This window comes from Ammospiza nelsoni, chromosome 4 (assembly GCF_027579445.1).
Source record: "Ammospiza nelsoni isolate bAmmNel1 chromosome 4, bAmmNel1.pri, whole genome shotgun sequence".
Classification (NCBI taxonomy): Eukaryota; Metazoa; Chordata; class Aves; order Passeriformes; family Passerellidae; genus Ammospiza; species Ammospiza nelsoni.
Genome location: NC_080636.1, coordinates 28,375,376 through 28,388,356, shown reverse-complemented (window position 1 = coordinate 28,388,356; position 12,981 = coordinate 28,375,376). Strand labels below are relative to the sequence as shown.

Sequence of the window (12,981 nt, the reverse complement as noted above, 5' to 3'; positions counted from 1 at the left end):
AGCCAAACACAAATGCAAAACAGATCCAGCACATCAGCAAACCCATGAAAAACAGCAGGATAAGCTGTTCACTGGAAAAAAAAATGTTTGTTCTTTTTTTTGTTTACCAGAGGTAGAAATATGAAGATAAATAAAATATCTGATTTAAAAAATACTCTCATATGCATGGGCTTATCACAGTCTTTCAGCTCTCGTGAAACCTTTCCTGGGCAATCAGAAATTGAGGGGTGCAAATCATTAAAAAAGATCCCTTTTGGGATGGGCTACTTACCACAGAAGCTCCTGTGAATAACTGTGGTCAGCCTAGACTCAGTATGGCTGAAACTTGTTACAACTGCATGGACAAATTATGTTCAATATACATTTGAGTTTTTAAAAAAATGTTGCACTGCATTTTCAGGAATGGAAAAAAAATTAAATGAAGTCTTATTTTGTCTCTAGATAGAGTCTTTGTGGACAACAGCCAAAGACCAGATACTCAATTATTTTCTTCTATAAACATGGTGAAAGAGACATATAGGTGGGAGAAAGACTGAAACATAATGTTCTTTACACAATCATGCTGAAATGAAGAATCTGAGTGCTCACTTCTCTCCTGTATGATCCTGTGCTCCATTGAAAAATTGGTCTAATGGAGAGTAATGGTATCCCAGTTGAACCCTCTTATCTGGTGTCTCTGGCAGGAGTAAAATAAAGGTGTACCTTTCCTGTAGCACCTTTGTAGGAGAGAGGAGAGGAGAGGAGAGGAGAGGAGAGGAGAGGAGAGGAGAGGAGAGGAGAGGAGAGGAGAGGAGAGGAGAGGAGAGGAGAGGAGAGGAGAGGAGAGGAGAGGAGAGGAGAGGAGAGGAGAGGAGAGGAGAGGAGAGGAGAGGAGAGGAGAGGAGAGGAGAGGAGAGGAGAGGAGAGGAGAGGAGAGGAGAGGAGAGGAGAGGAGAGGAGAGGAGAGGAGAGGAGAGGAGAGGAGAGGAGAGGAGAGGAGAGGAGAGGAGAGGAGAGGAGAGGAGAGGAGAGGAGAGGAGAGGAGAGGAGAGGAGAGGAGAGGAGAGGAGAGGAGAGGAGAGGAGAGGAGAGGAGAGGAGAGGAGAGGAGAGGAGAGGAGAGGAGAGGAGAGGAGAGGAGAGGAGAGGAGAGGAGAGGAGAGGAGAGGAGAGGAGAGGAGAGGAGAGGAGAGGAGAGGAGAGGAGAGGAGAGGAGAGGAGAGGAGAGGAGAGGAGAGGAGAGGAGAGGAGAGGAGAGGAGAGGAGAGGAGAGGAGAGGAGAGGAGAGGAGAGGAGAGGAGAGGAGAGGAGAGGAGAGGAGAGGAGAGGAGAGGAGAGGAGAGGAGAGGAGAGGAGAGGAGAGGAGAGGAGAGGAGAGGAGAGGAGAGGAGAGGAGAGGAGAGGAGAGGAGAGGAGAGGAGAGGAGAGGAGAGGAGAGGAGAGGAGAGGAGAGGAGAGGAGAGGAGAGGAGAAGAGAGGAGAAGAGAAGAGAAGAGAAGAGAAGAGAAGAGAAGAGAAGAGAAGAGAAGAGAAGAGAAGAGAAGAGAAGAGAAGAGAAGAGAAGAGAAGAGAAGAGAAGAGAAGAGAAGAGAAGAGAAGAGAAGAGAAGAGAAGAGAAGAGAAGAGACGTGAAAGAGAAGAGACGTGAAAGAGAAGAGACGTGAAAGAGAAGAGATGTGAAAGAGATGTGAAAGAGAAGAGATGTGAAAGAGAAGAGACGTGAAAGAGAAGAGACGTGAAAGAGAAGAGACGTGAAAGAGAAGAGATGTGAAAGAGAAGAGATGTGAAAGAGAAGATCTGAAAAGATGTGGCTGTGATATCTCAGCCTACAGCACACAATATGCTGCTGAGTGATGCTGCAGATGCTCAAGAAGCAAACAGGACATGGGTTACAGTAGTAGGTACAAGCCAAAGTAGAAAAAGAATATTGAATAGTCAGAATAAGCAGTAACATCCATTTTGCTGCTAAAAGGTAAACTCTTGCCAATAAGGTGATTTAATAAGATGTCTTCTGCCACTGTGATAAAAGTAACTGCTTTTTCTTCAGCTCATGTTCTTCACATAACATTATATTTAGTAGAGAGCATTAGTCAGCATTAGAGTTTTGAAGAAAAATAATGTAATTCCTTTTCTCTTTGATACAAAATATTTGCCCAGTGGTCTAAAACTTCTGAAGGAAGGGCACCAATCAGACAAGGAAAAAGTGGATATACATGCAAAAACTCTATAGAACTCTATGAATGAGAAATATCTACAACACAAGGAGCAATTGCTCCTCTGATCCCAAAGAGCTAACCTAAGAAGAATAAGTAAACACAAATTTTGTAAAGTTAACAACTCCTTCAGAATTTTAAAAGATTGCTAACTATTTTATCATTATCTAGATTTATTTAGACTCAGCAATTTATCTAATACTAGCAGCAGTCCAATACAGTAATAAGAAATGAAGGGCTTTTTCCTCCAGTTACCACTATAAGTAGGCTGCCAAGTATTTTCTGATTTCTATATGCATTTCTTAAATGTACTTTAATTGACTGAAACTCTGATTTAATTGTGCATTTATTATTGACCACCCAGAAATGAAAGGTTTTTTCCAAGAGGTTAGGTATCAAGCATAATAAGCTTTTTCCTTCCTTCTACTTTGGTTGAAGATTTGATTTTACAATACAGGCATACCTTAATGCAAATATGATGCAATAACTGTAATTTCCCCCTTTTTCACTTGTATAAGAATGAAGAGCAATAATTATTAAAAATTCAAAGAGATGGCTCTCATTTGGAACTGTATCAACACCAAATGAATCTCAATATTATTTATCTCAGAGGATGATTATAAAGAGATGCAAAACATTCAGCTTTATATTAGAAAACATATATATTTTATCAGGGAATATATTAGAAAATATTAGAGAATATATAAACAGATACCAACATAAATTGTCCTTTAAATACCAAGTTAGAATATGAGAACACATGTCCAAAATCATTACCTTTTCTTTTGCTATACATTATTTTTTAAACAATCAGCCTGTACTTTTTCTGTAGAGTGAATACATAAAAACGCAGAAAAAATTTGTGAGATATTCAACATGACTGTAAGCAAACAACCTTCAGCTGAAGGAAAACATACTGATAAACATTAAAAATGCTGACTTATTTGCTTTTTGCACACTTCCTTAATGAGCAAGTTTAATAATAAAAAAAGCCTTCTTAATTGAAGCCTTTTCAGTATTTCCCTTTGCTATTATTTCAGTTCTGTTCAGTATTCAGTTACAGTTCTGCACTAAGAGCTCCTGCACTTTATCTCTTTAAATTTAGTACTTCACACTGTAAGTGCATTGCCCTTTGAACAATTACAATTTATATTAATAGAAGCACATTTTCCAGTGAATATTTAGCTATTTTATAAATCTGTAGATTATATGCACCTCTCCTACCAAGCAACAATGGCTGAAGGAAAGAGTCTGATCAGTCCAAGGTTTCTCTTCCTGAAGAAAAGACAAATATGATTCATGTCATATCTGGAGCTAAGTTACTTTTTAAAGCTGGAATGATTTAAAATAAGATCTTCTTGATCACATTTTTAAGTTTGTTGCCTTGCACATGTAGAAGCATTCAGCTACACTTTAGAATCTACAACCACATATTATCACAAACGGGAAAAGAAAAAATACGATGAACAGGAAAACAGGGAAATGAGAGACTCCACTTATTAGTGTTTTCAGGATAGTCAGTTCCACAGTTTCAAATTATAATTACCAGACTTACCAAACCCCAGAAATGCAGCAGCATTATTGCAATTCCTTAGAAACTTAAGTCAGGCCACAACACAGATAACACAGCATGCTTAAAATTCACAGCTTAGAGTCCTCCTAACTGTAGGATCCAATTATCATTCTGTTAAAAAAAAGAAAAAGGAATGAGGAGCAGGGCTTGCAGTATTCTGTTAAATCACAGCCAGGGTAACAGAAGGAAATGAGAAAACAAGAGCCTCCTATACAGCAACCCATTGTCTGTGTTTCTCCATTAAACACAAAAGATGCAAATCAACACAGCGCAGAAAAGTGATCCTACCCAGCAAGAGACAGGGCTACTGAAAACAAAGATGATCCTGTCCTGTTCCTGTTAAAAGTCAGGCCACAATGAAGCAAAGAATTCTGCGGTCTGTAGGAACAGAAATGATGTGCAAGAATTATCCTTGTATCAATAATCTAACAGAGAGATTGTTAAATGAAAGGTTATTCCACCTCTCCCATTTTCATGTTAAAAGCAAGCAAATAGAACAAATTTCAGAATGTGACTCTGTGCCTGGTGTGGCCTGCGTACACTGACAGAAGAGCATCCTTGAACTTTTCAGCCAAGGACTGCAAATGGCTGAATGTGAAATAAGTGCCTGAACTGCTCTAGCTGCTGCACACTGACTGTGCACAAAAGCAAAATCTGAGACACTCTAAAGATATAGATTACAATCAAGGAAGAGCCTGGTGATTTTAGGCACTCCTGGGTTAGGCAGCAGCTGCATGAGCTGTTGATCTCATTTTTTGACTTAGGAACCTGAATTCTCCATAAACCTTGCCTTAGGTATTTAAGTCCCTTATTGGATCAAGCTGATAAACTCTCTCTCTGTCTTTACCTAAGTATTTCAGATCCTATTATGTTTTGCCTCCCTTTTTATTTTTAATGAGATCTTTATCTTTCTAACATGTAGTTAACTATTTATCCAATGTTTGGTCATTTTGTCTCATACTAATGCATACATAATTACCGTGTAACTAAATGCCACACTATTGGGCTGGTTTCTTTCAAAAGTACTGAGAATTGATAGCTCAAATTTTCTCAAAGGGAATTAAGATCCCTTGGAAAATTCACACTGCAGCGTTGCACAGTAATGCTAGAGATAGTGGTAGCAGTCTAGCTTTGTTCAGCTCAAATTAGCTTTTGAGACCAAGCTGCAAATGCAGCTTTGTGGCCACTCATAACTAAAAATTATTCAAAGCCAACTTCTGTCTACCACTGTGTTGCACAAACAAGGGTTAGTGTTTGTTTAACTGCAGTGATGCTGAGCATTTTTCCATTAAAAAATCTCTCTGCTGGAACTATCTCACTAAAGCCCCAAAAGTCTACTAAGCAACACAGAACAAACTGAAACAAAACAAAACCAAGTTGGTTTTGAGCATTATTTCTTAGCCAGGGCTGAAATGACTCAAACATCAAGCATCAATTTTAATGACTTTTAACTACTTTAGGAAAAAATAAATACCATAAAGCTGAGGCAAAATATTTTTATTCATGGATGAAAAAGTAAAAAAGTTTTTCTAAACAGATCTGCTTTTAGAAGTTGGAAATTACAGTAGATTCTCAAGAAAAACTTGATTTTCTCTAATATGTCTATATCATTACTAATTTTGCATATCATGTTTTTATGTGAGGAGGCTTGGAAGCCAGAACTGCAAGGTCCTGGTTGCTGATTCAGTAGGAAATTGGAAGTTTTTTAACTGCAGCTACAGACACATGGCAGAAGGCTTTTGCTATGGAGCCAGGAGCTGACCTTTGACAAGAAATGGATTTCCCAAAATCAGTTTCCTCTGTTCCACAACAGGGATTTTACCAGATCAGAGGCATGTGGGACTAGTCCCATGGTACAGCTATTCTGGAAATATAGAGAAACCTCCAGTGCTGTCTTCATGCATATTTAGAAAATGCTTCTCATAAAAACTTACCCATGTTTTGTCAAATTATCTGAATAAAAACTCTTCTACAAAGCATTGCCTTCCTGCTGGATGGGTAATTTTTCTTTTTCTTTTAATTTGAGAAAATGTTTCACTGGAAAATTTCAACTAACAGTAATAGAAACGGCAAATCCATTTCACATAAGCTACCTTGGTCACCAACTGGCATGGTAAATAAGTAACAATTTATAATGTGAAGCACTCTGAAACTGTTCCCCAGTAGTTAACACATGGAAGGCATGACTATGTATAAACTGTTTGCAGGTTCTTATGTTGCACACTTTCCTTCTGAAACAATTACAAAAAAAAGTTATTAGAGAGATGTCAAATGTCTCAGAAAAGTATTTGACATGGCCATTTTCACAGGGCTGTTTATACTGGAGTTTTGCCAGTTTCTTGTGTATGGATTAAAAAAAAATAATTAAATGGTATTTAACAAAAATTTTATCAGTAGTAATAAGCTCATTTCCCATAAGAGGATCCAACCTCAGCTCAACTGGTCTTTTCCCACAAAGAGCAATCACCAAAGGTATAAAAGCATGGCCTGTTCTGTCCTTCACTGAATCCACCTGAAGTGGAACATGCCCAATTCAGCTAAAGCAGTGAGAATGGCAGAACAGCCATTTAGGAGTGAAAAGCAAAAGGGAATGCTTTAAATAGTCACGATCCCTGCGAAGTTCCCAGTGACATGCATGGTTGGCAGAGGCAGGGCAGCAGCCATGAGCACTTCCTCTCTGGAGTGCTACTAGAGAAAGCTCAAGGTGGCTAAACTTGGATTTTGCTGCTTTCTCTCCCCACCCAATTTTGGCAACCATGGAAGTAGTGGCTAACATGCCTCTCTATGGCTCCACGAGGTGGGTATGGATATTTTACTGCACTGACAGCAGCTGCTTTCTCTGTCGGTCCTGCCAGTGTGCTGGGTATCCTAACCTGAGCAGAGGGCTAGGATGCCTTATTCCTCCTGCTGTCTTTCGAAGGAAGAGGTTGTTCCCTCTCCTTCCCTCACACTTCTCCAGTCTTCTTCCCTAAGTGAGTTTGTATCTTTTCCAAGGGGGATATTTCAATTGTGGTCCTTTTGAGTTTGCAACCATTCCTTCATTGCCCTGCTGAGATGAGAGACACTGAAACATTCACTGTGTAACAATGACTGAGACTAAGGGGTGGACTTGATAGTTGAAAAGTTTAGATAGCAATTTGTCAATTATTCTTCTGTTTACTAACTTGTTTCCTACTGATTAACTGTTTTCTGTTCTTCAGACTGAACCCAGTCCCTTGCTATAACAGCTTAGCATGCCAGGTAATCCCTGTCCTGGCATTAACAAGCACTGTTTGACAGCCTGTAAATCCTCCCACTGTTTCTCAGAAACCATCCCATAATGTCACTTCAGATTCTAAGAAGTATTCTCCTAACCTGAATTTCTTTTAGTAATTTAATTCCTAATTTTTCTTATGTGTCACTTGCTATTTGTTCTCATAAATCACTTACATAGGGCAATCATGTCTCCTCTCCATCCTCATTTTGGCAAGACAGTGGGGGAAGCAAGCATTTCTCCAATTATTGTTGTATGGTAAATCTGTTCCAAATTATCCTTTTCTTGTTTCAGTTAGTTATACTTCCTCTTTTTTTACAAATAACCTGACCAGAACTCTCTATTGTGTGACTCTGCTCACCAGAGTCACGTATAGCACAATGAGTAATTCCTTATCTCAACAGGAAAAAAAAAGTCCAGGTTTATATCAGTTTGTTTTATTTTTATAACTTCCTGTTCTTTCTCACCTTTCATCACTTCCCATTAATAAACTCTCAGTATCTAGCAATATTTTTTCTTAATAGATGTACATGGTTTGACACTTGCATGACTACAATTCTTCCATTCCTACTATCCCAGTAGTCATGCAGGTTGGTTTCTTTCTGTCTGACATTTTTCTCCTCAGTTTATTGACATCACTTTCTTACTTGCTGCCAAACCAAAAGATCAATTTCCTGTCTTTTTGTGCCAGGGTCACTGATGAAAATATCAACTAAAATTAGTACTAAAGCTGATCCTCAGAAAATGCATTTGAAGTGTGTTCCAGACAGGAAGCTCTTCCTATGTCATGATCCATTTCCATAGGCTTTTAACAGGATCTTTTGGACCTGCCAACTATTTAGCAATTCCACCTTACTCTGTTTTAGTCAAAATTTTCCATGTGGCTCATTATATCATCTGCTTTACTCGAGTCCTAAGAGATGAGAGCCTGAGCACTGACTGTCTGCAGAATATAATTTCCATTACAAGAACAAAAGCAGACCTAGTTAGGTTGACTTCAGTCTACGTTAAGTAAATTCAAGGGTTATATGTTATGGTGTTTATGTTAGCTTCATGTCTCTCATTAGTTTTTCACTCAAAAATGTGTTCTACATCCCCAATGTACTACTGAGGTAGCTTCATAGTCTATACTTGGTGAATGCCTTTTTCTTTGTTCTTGTAAGCAATACTGTGCTTGCTGATCTTCAGCCAGTGTCCCAGATTTTCTTCCCAGATCATCTGACGGTCATGGCTGTCAGTTCTGTCACATTTGGAAACTTAGCTCAGCCTCCCCTAGATGAGACTTTATCTCTTTAGTTAAAATCTGCTCTAAACTTTCTTTCCTTTTATACACTCTAACCTTTGTCATTTGTATTTTTAAGACAAGTATTGCTGCCATCACCATCATCATGAAAGTGAAAGAAATCTCATACAGACAAATCTCAGAAGTGTCATTGGATCTACTGAAGACAAGAAGTCTCTGGTTAAGACATAAAACAGTTGTTTTTGGAGGTGAGAAGAGACTTGTCAGCACCACAGACAAACTAGCATTCCAGTAACTGGGAAAGAGGAAGGGGGATCAGCATCTCCTGGGCTCTGGGTGTCACTGCCCCATATGCAAAATCACCCAGCAGGCGTGAGCTCCTCAGGGCTCTCTTGACAATGTGCGCAGACACCTCCAAAACTGTAGTTGAACCAAAAATGAGGACATAAAACCAGAGAATCATTTAGGGTGGAAAAGACTTTTGAGATCAAGTCCAGCTGTTAACCCAGCACTGCTAAGGCTACCACTAAACCACATTCCTAACTGGCTCATCTACTTGTGGTTTAGACCCCTCCATAGATGGTGAGTCCACCACAGCTTGGGGCAGCCTGTTCCAATGCTTGACCACCCTTCCAGTAAGGAAAGTTTTCCCTACAGCCAATTTATACCTCCCTTTGGGCAACTTGAGGCCATCTTCTCATTGTATTGCTGGTTTCTTGGAGAAGAGACTGACCCCTACCCCCAGAGCATTGATCAAAACATGAAACCAAACTTGTCCCAGTACTGAGCCCTGGGGAGCCCCACTAGGGACTGGCTGCCAGGTGGATGTCACTCTGTTCACCTCCACTCTCTGGGCCTGGCCATGCAGAAAGCTTTTCAGCCAGGAACACAGTGCACCTGTCCAAGCCATGAGCAGGCAGTTTCTCCAGGAGAAGCCTGTGGGAAACAGTGTGAAAGGCTTAACTAAAGTCTAGGCAGACCACATCCACAGTCTTTTCCTTTATCCATTGGCAATTGCCATACATAAGGCTATGAAGCAGAATTCAGATTTCATGCTGAACTGAAGGGAAATCCCAACAAGCATTTGACTGTTTGTTAATTAGCAGTTTATTTAGACAGCTAAAACCTGGTTTTGTGCAGCAGAAGTCACTGCATTTAACACATTTCATAAAAATGCTAGAATTCTTGCCTTTGCCAAAAGAAAGAATCTAAAATAAATCTTGTTCATTTAAAATTCTTTTCTTTTTGGAAGGACTACTCTCTAGGACAAACTCTAGTACCCTCAGCTACTTGTAGGACTTATGTTTCAGCCCTTCACCAGCTCTATTGTCCTACTCTGGTCTTGTGCCAGCACCTCAATGTCCCTCTTGTAGGGAGGGGCTCAAAACTGGACACAGCACTCGAGCTGTGGCAGCAGTGCCAGGTACAGGGGGACAATCCCTGCCCTGGTCCTCCTGGCCACAGTACTCCTGACAGTCCAGCCCTCTTCAGCTCACCATAACTTAACTTTTGAGGTCAAGCTGCAAATGCAGCTTCTTGACCACTCCTAACTTGAAAAAAAAAAAATCAAAACCAACTTTTGCCCACCATTGCGTTGCACAAACAAGGATTAGTGTCTGTTTTACTGCACTGATGCTGAGGATTTTTCCATTTAAAAATCTCTCTGCCAGAACTATCTCACTAGAGCCACAAAATTCTACTTAACAACAATGAAAACCGAAAACAAATCATAGTTAGTTCTGAACATTATTTCTTAACCAAGGCTGAAGGAACTCATTATCAGGTAAGGTCTTCAAAAGCCAATCAAGAATTTTCAATATGGCTTGATATTTCCTTTTTTGTTGGGTTTTTTTTCCCCTAGAAGAAATGATACTTAAGTGTTTCTTGGAAGAACAAATCGTTTTCATGAATATTATGGTTTTCTTAAGTATGACTCTTATTTGCCCAATCTAATCTTTCTCCAATTATTTATTTTGCCTTTGCTACTCATATCTTTACAAAAAATTACAATAGCTGGGTAACTAGCATCTACCTTCAAAGAAAAAGAGGAGAAACAGCCAGAAAGCCATTATTTCTTTTAGAATACAACCACATCCTTTGGATTAACTACATTTTTGTGGGGTATTTGCCTAGAGCCTGTAAAAATGGGGCTTGGCTACAGATTTCCAGCACGTAGGTATTAACTTTTGGGTCCATTTCCTGTTCCCTAAACTGGGTTGGTCTTGCTTTACTTTGTTTATGCTGCTGTTGATTTCTGAAGACCTTCAATCAGAATCATTGTGCCTAATTTACCTAAAGTAGGGTCAAATACAACTTAAACCACTGTTTTATTGTCATCTCATGTCTAATTGGGTTGCACACATTATTCATACAGGAATTGCTTGGAAAAACACCCAACCAAAATACCTTAAAAGCATAAGAAAGGAATTACTTCCACCCCACTGTACTGAAGGCACAGTGCTTTGCAGGCACCTTTCTGAATCAGAACCACCAACTTCCAACACCAGCAGTACAATGCTGCTCTACAGCAGGAAGGGAAAGGACAGTCCCTGAAATCTTTCTTAGAATGACCCACATGAGCTGTGCCATGGCAAGGCTTTGTTGTTTTAAAATATCATTTCTCTGACCCTACAAGCTGGGGGGAAGGATTTTTGAGTGTGCTATTTTAATGGAGTGGTGGTGGAGCTGCATGTTATCTAATCTTGAAAATGTCTTTTCTTCCTCTCTTACATAACTATCACATCCTGATGGTAACACAGTGAAAAACTTGAAATTTGAGGGTTGTTTTCTTGCTTAGTTAAATATGCCAAAGGTGGAATAATACACCAAAACCAAAGCTCAAAGAATCAACTGTAGTTCAAAGATATAAGACTGTCAGCACTGGGTAATATCACAGTCTAACTGGGCCCAGCATCATTTCCAGCAGGGATAAAAAGTAATGCCCAGAGACTAAGGAGGAGGTGAATATATTCTCTAGCTTCCTTGTAAATAATCTCCCAGATACCAGATATTTCTACAACAGGTGAGAGCAATAAAAAATGTCAGGTTCCCAACCCATCTATTCACCCACCCTACTTCAAATCCCTTGTTTCACTGTTTCAGTTTTGAAGAGAAAGATAGGAAAAACCTCAATTCTTCTGCTCCAAGATGCTAATGCCAGTAAAGACATGAGTATTTTCTGCCTTTACACTGGAAATTATGTAAAATAGCTGATTGCATTGATTGCATTCATCATTGCTTGAATCACTATTGTATGAACTTTTATAGGAATCATTGGAAGTGGCAGTGGTGGAAACATGTTTTCATTTACACTCTTTTAAATTGTTCCATCAGAGGACAGCCTTACTATCCCAATTCCAATCCCACAAGCCCTTGGGGTTTGTCCTATTTTTTTTTTTTTTTTGTATTTCCATGAGTAATCTAATCTGAAATGCAAAATAAACTACTGTTTAACAGTACTTCTTTCAGAGTTTTACTTTTGTCCAAATTGGCCAAGTCAAATACTTTGTGAGGGACAACTCACGCTTGACACATCAACACCAGAATGCGTAATCCATTAAAACCATTCATAATAATGCAAAGCAATTCACAACTTCCCACCACAACTCAAGTTCACACTGCAGCTATCTATTTTACTTTGATCCTTAGACTGTAACTTCCTAACTCACTCAGTTTTTTAATTTATTACTGTAAGATACCATCTTTGCTATCCATGTTTAAAGTACACCCATGGTCCCCTCATGCTTCAACTACTATAACATCTTTTTTCTTTGACTTTAGGAACTTGAAAACCACTGGATGAAGCTTAGAATACTTGAGGTCAGATAAAACACCTGGATGGAAATGCAGATGTGTCTGGTTATTTCCAATCATGCCATCTTTGCCTACAGCTCTCTTAACAACCTTTAGCATCATCTTCCAGCCTGCCATACACGGAATACGGCTGAAGATAAATATAGTTTGCTCCCGTTGTAAGGCCATATATTAATTTTCCTGATGTGCAAGCTTTGCTTGGAAGGTTTTAAAAGTACTGCTATATTTATCTGAAACGTCTGGATTTATGACAGCCATCTAACGTCAAAAAAAAAAAAAAGGCACAGTAATAATTATAAATACATAACACTTATGCAAGAGGCTTGAAGCTTTCATTGGAGGCTGCCCTACAACTGGGCAGCGGGAGCACTTCCCCGCTGTGGGTACTTTAGGCGCAGCAGCTCAGGTGTGTCCGCAGAGCCGCGGCTGTGGCACACCGCGGGGAGCAGCGGGCGCGTCCGGCCCGTCCTGCGAGCGCGGGCAACGCTCGGCGACACAGGGGGAAACAAACCCTAAGGACAAAGAGCTTTTCCTTAACCTTGTAACTTTTATCTTATCGTGTCCTCCATTAAAAGACTAACAAAGAAGGGAGAGGGGCCAGCCCGAGCGGCCCAAGACGAGTGCGAGTGGCAGCCGCGGAGAGGGCGGCGGGCACCCGCCGGTGATGGCGCCGGGACCACGGCAGCTACTGACCCCAGTTCCCCGCTGCAAGCCCTCTCCCCGCCCCGGCGGCTCCGTCCCTCTATCCCTGCCTCCCCCTCAGCCCTGCTAACGCCCGACCCTCACCACGGCAGCCGCTCCTAGGAGTGAACCCGTAGGGCTGTCCCTCTCGCCCCGCCAGCCACCCGCGGCCCGGCCGGGGCGCGCCCCCCTCCCCGGTGCCGGGCGGGCCGCGGGGGTTCCGGGGC

The 12,981-nt window shown here is 40.6% G+C and overlaps 1 protein-coding gene across 1 annotated transcript in view; it reads right to left on the bottom strand.

The window, feature by feature from the left end:
- Positions 1 to 12,925, bottom strand: part of TRMT9B (tRNA methyltransferase 9B (putative)) — a 110,252-nt gene extending 97,327 nt beyond the window's left edge. The window contains exons 1-2 of the mRNA XM_059471233.1: positions 12,860 to 12,925; positions 3,747 to 3,875 (exon numbers count right to left, since the gene is read on the bottom strand). The gene's annotated coding sequence lies outside the window, so the exon portion shown is untranslated. The remainder of the gene's footprint in view (positions 1 to 3,746; positions 3,876 to 12,859) is intronic.
- Between the last annotated feature and the right edge of the window lie 56 nt (positions 12,926 to 12,981).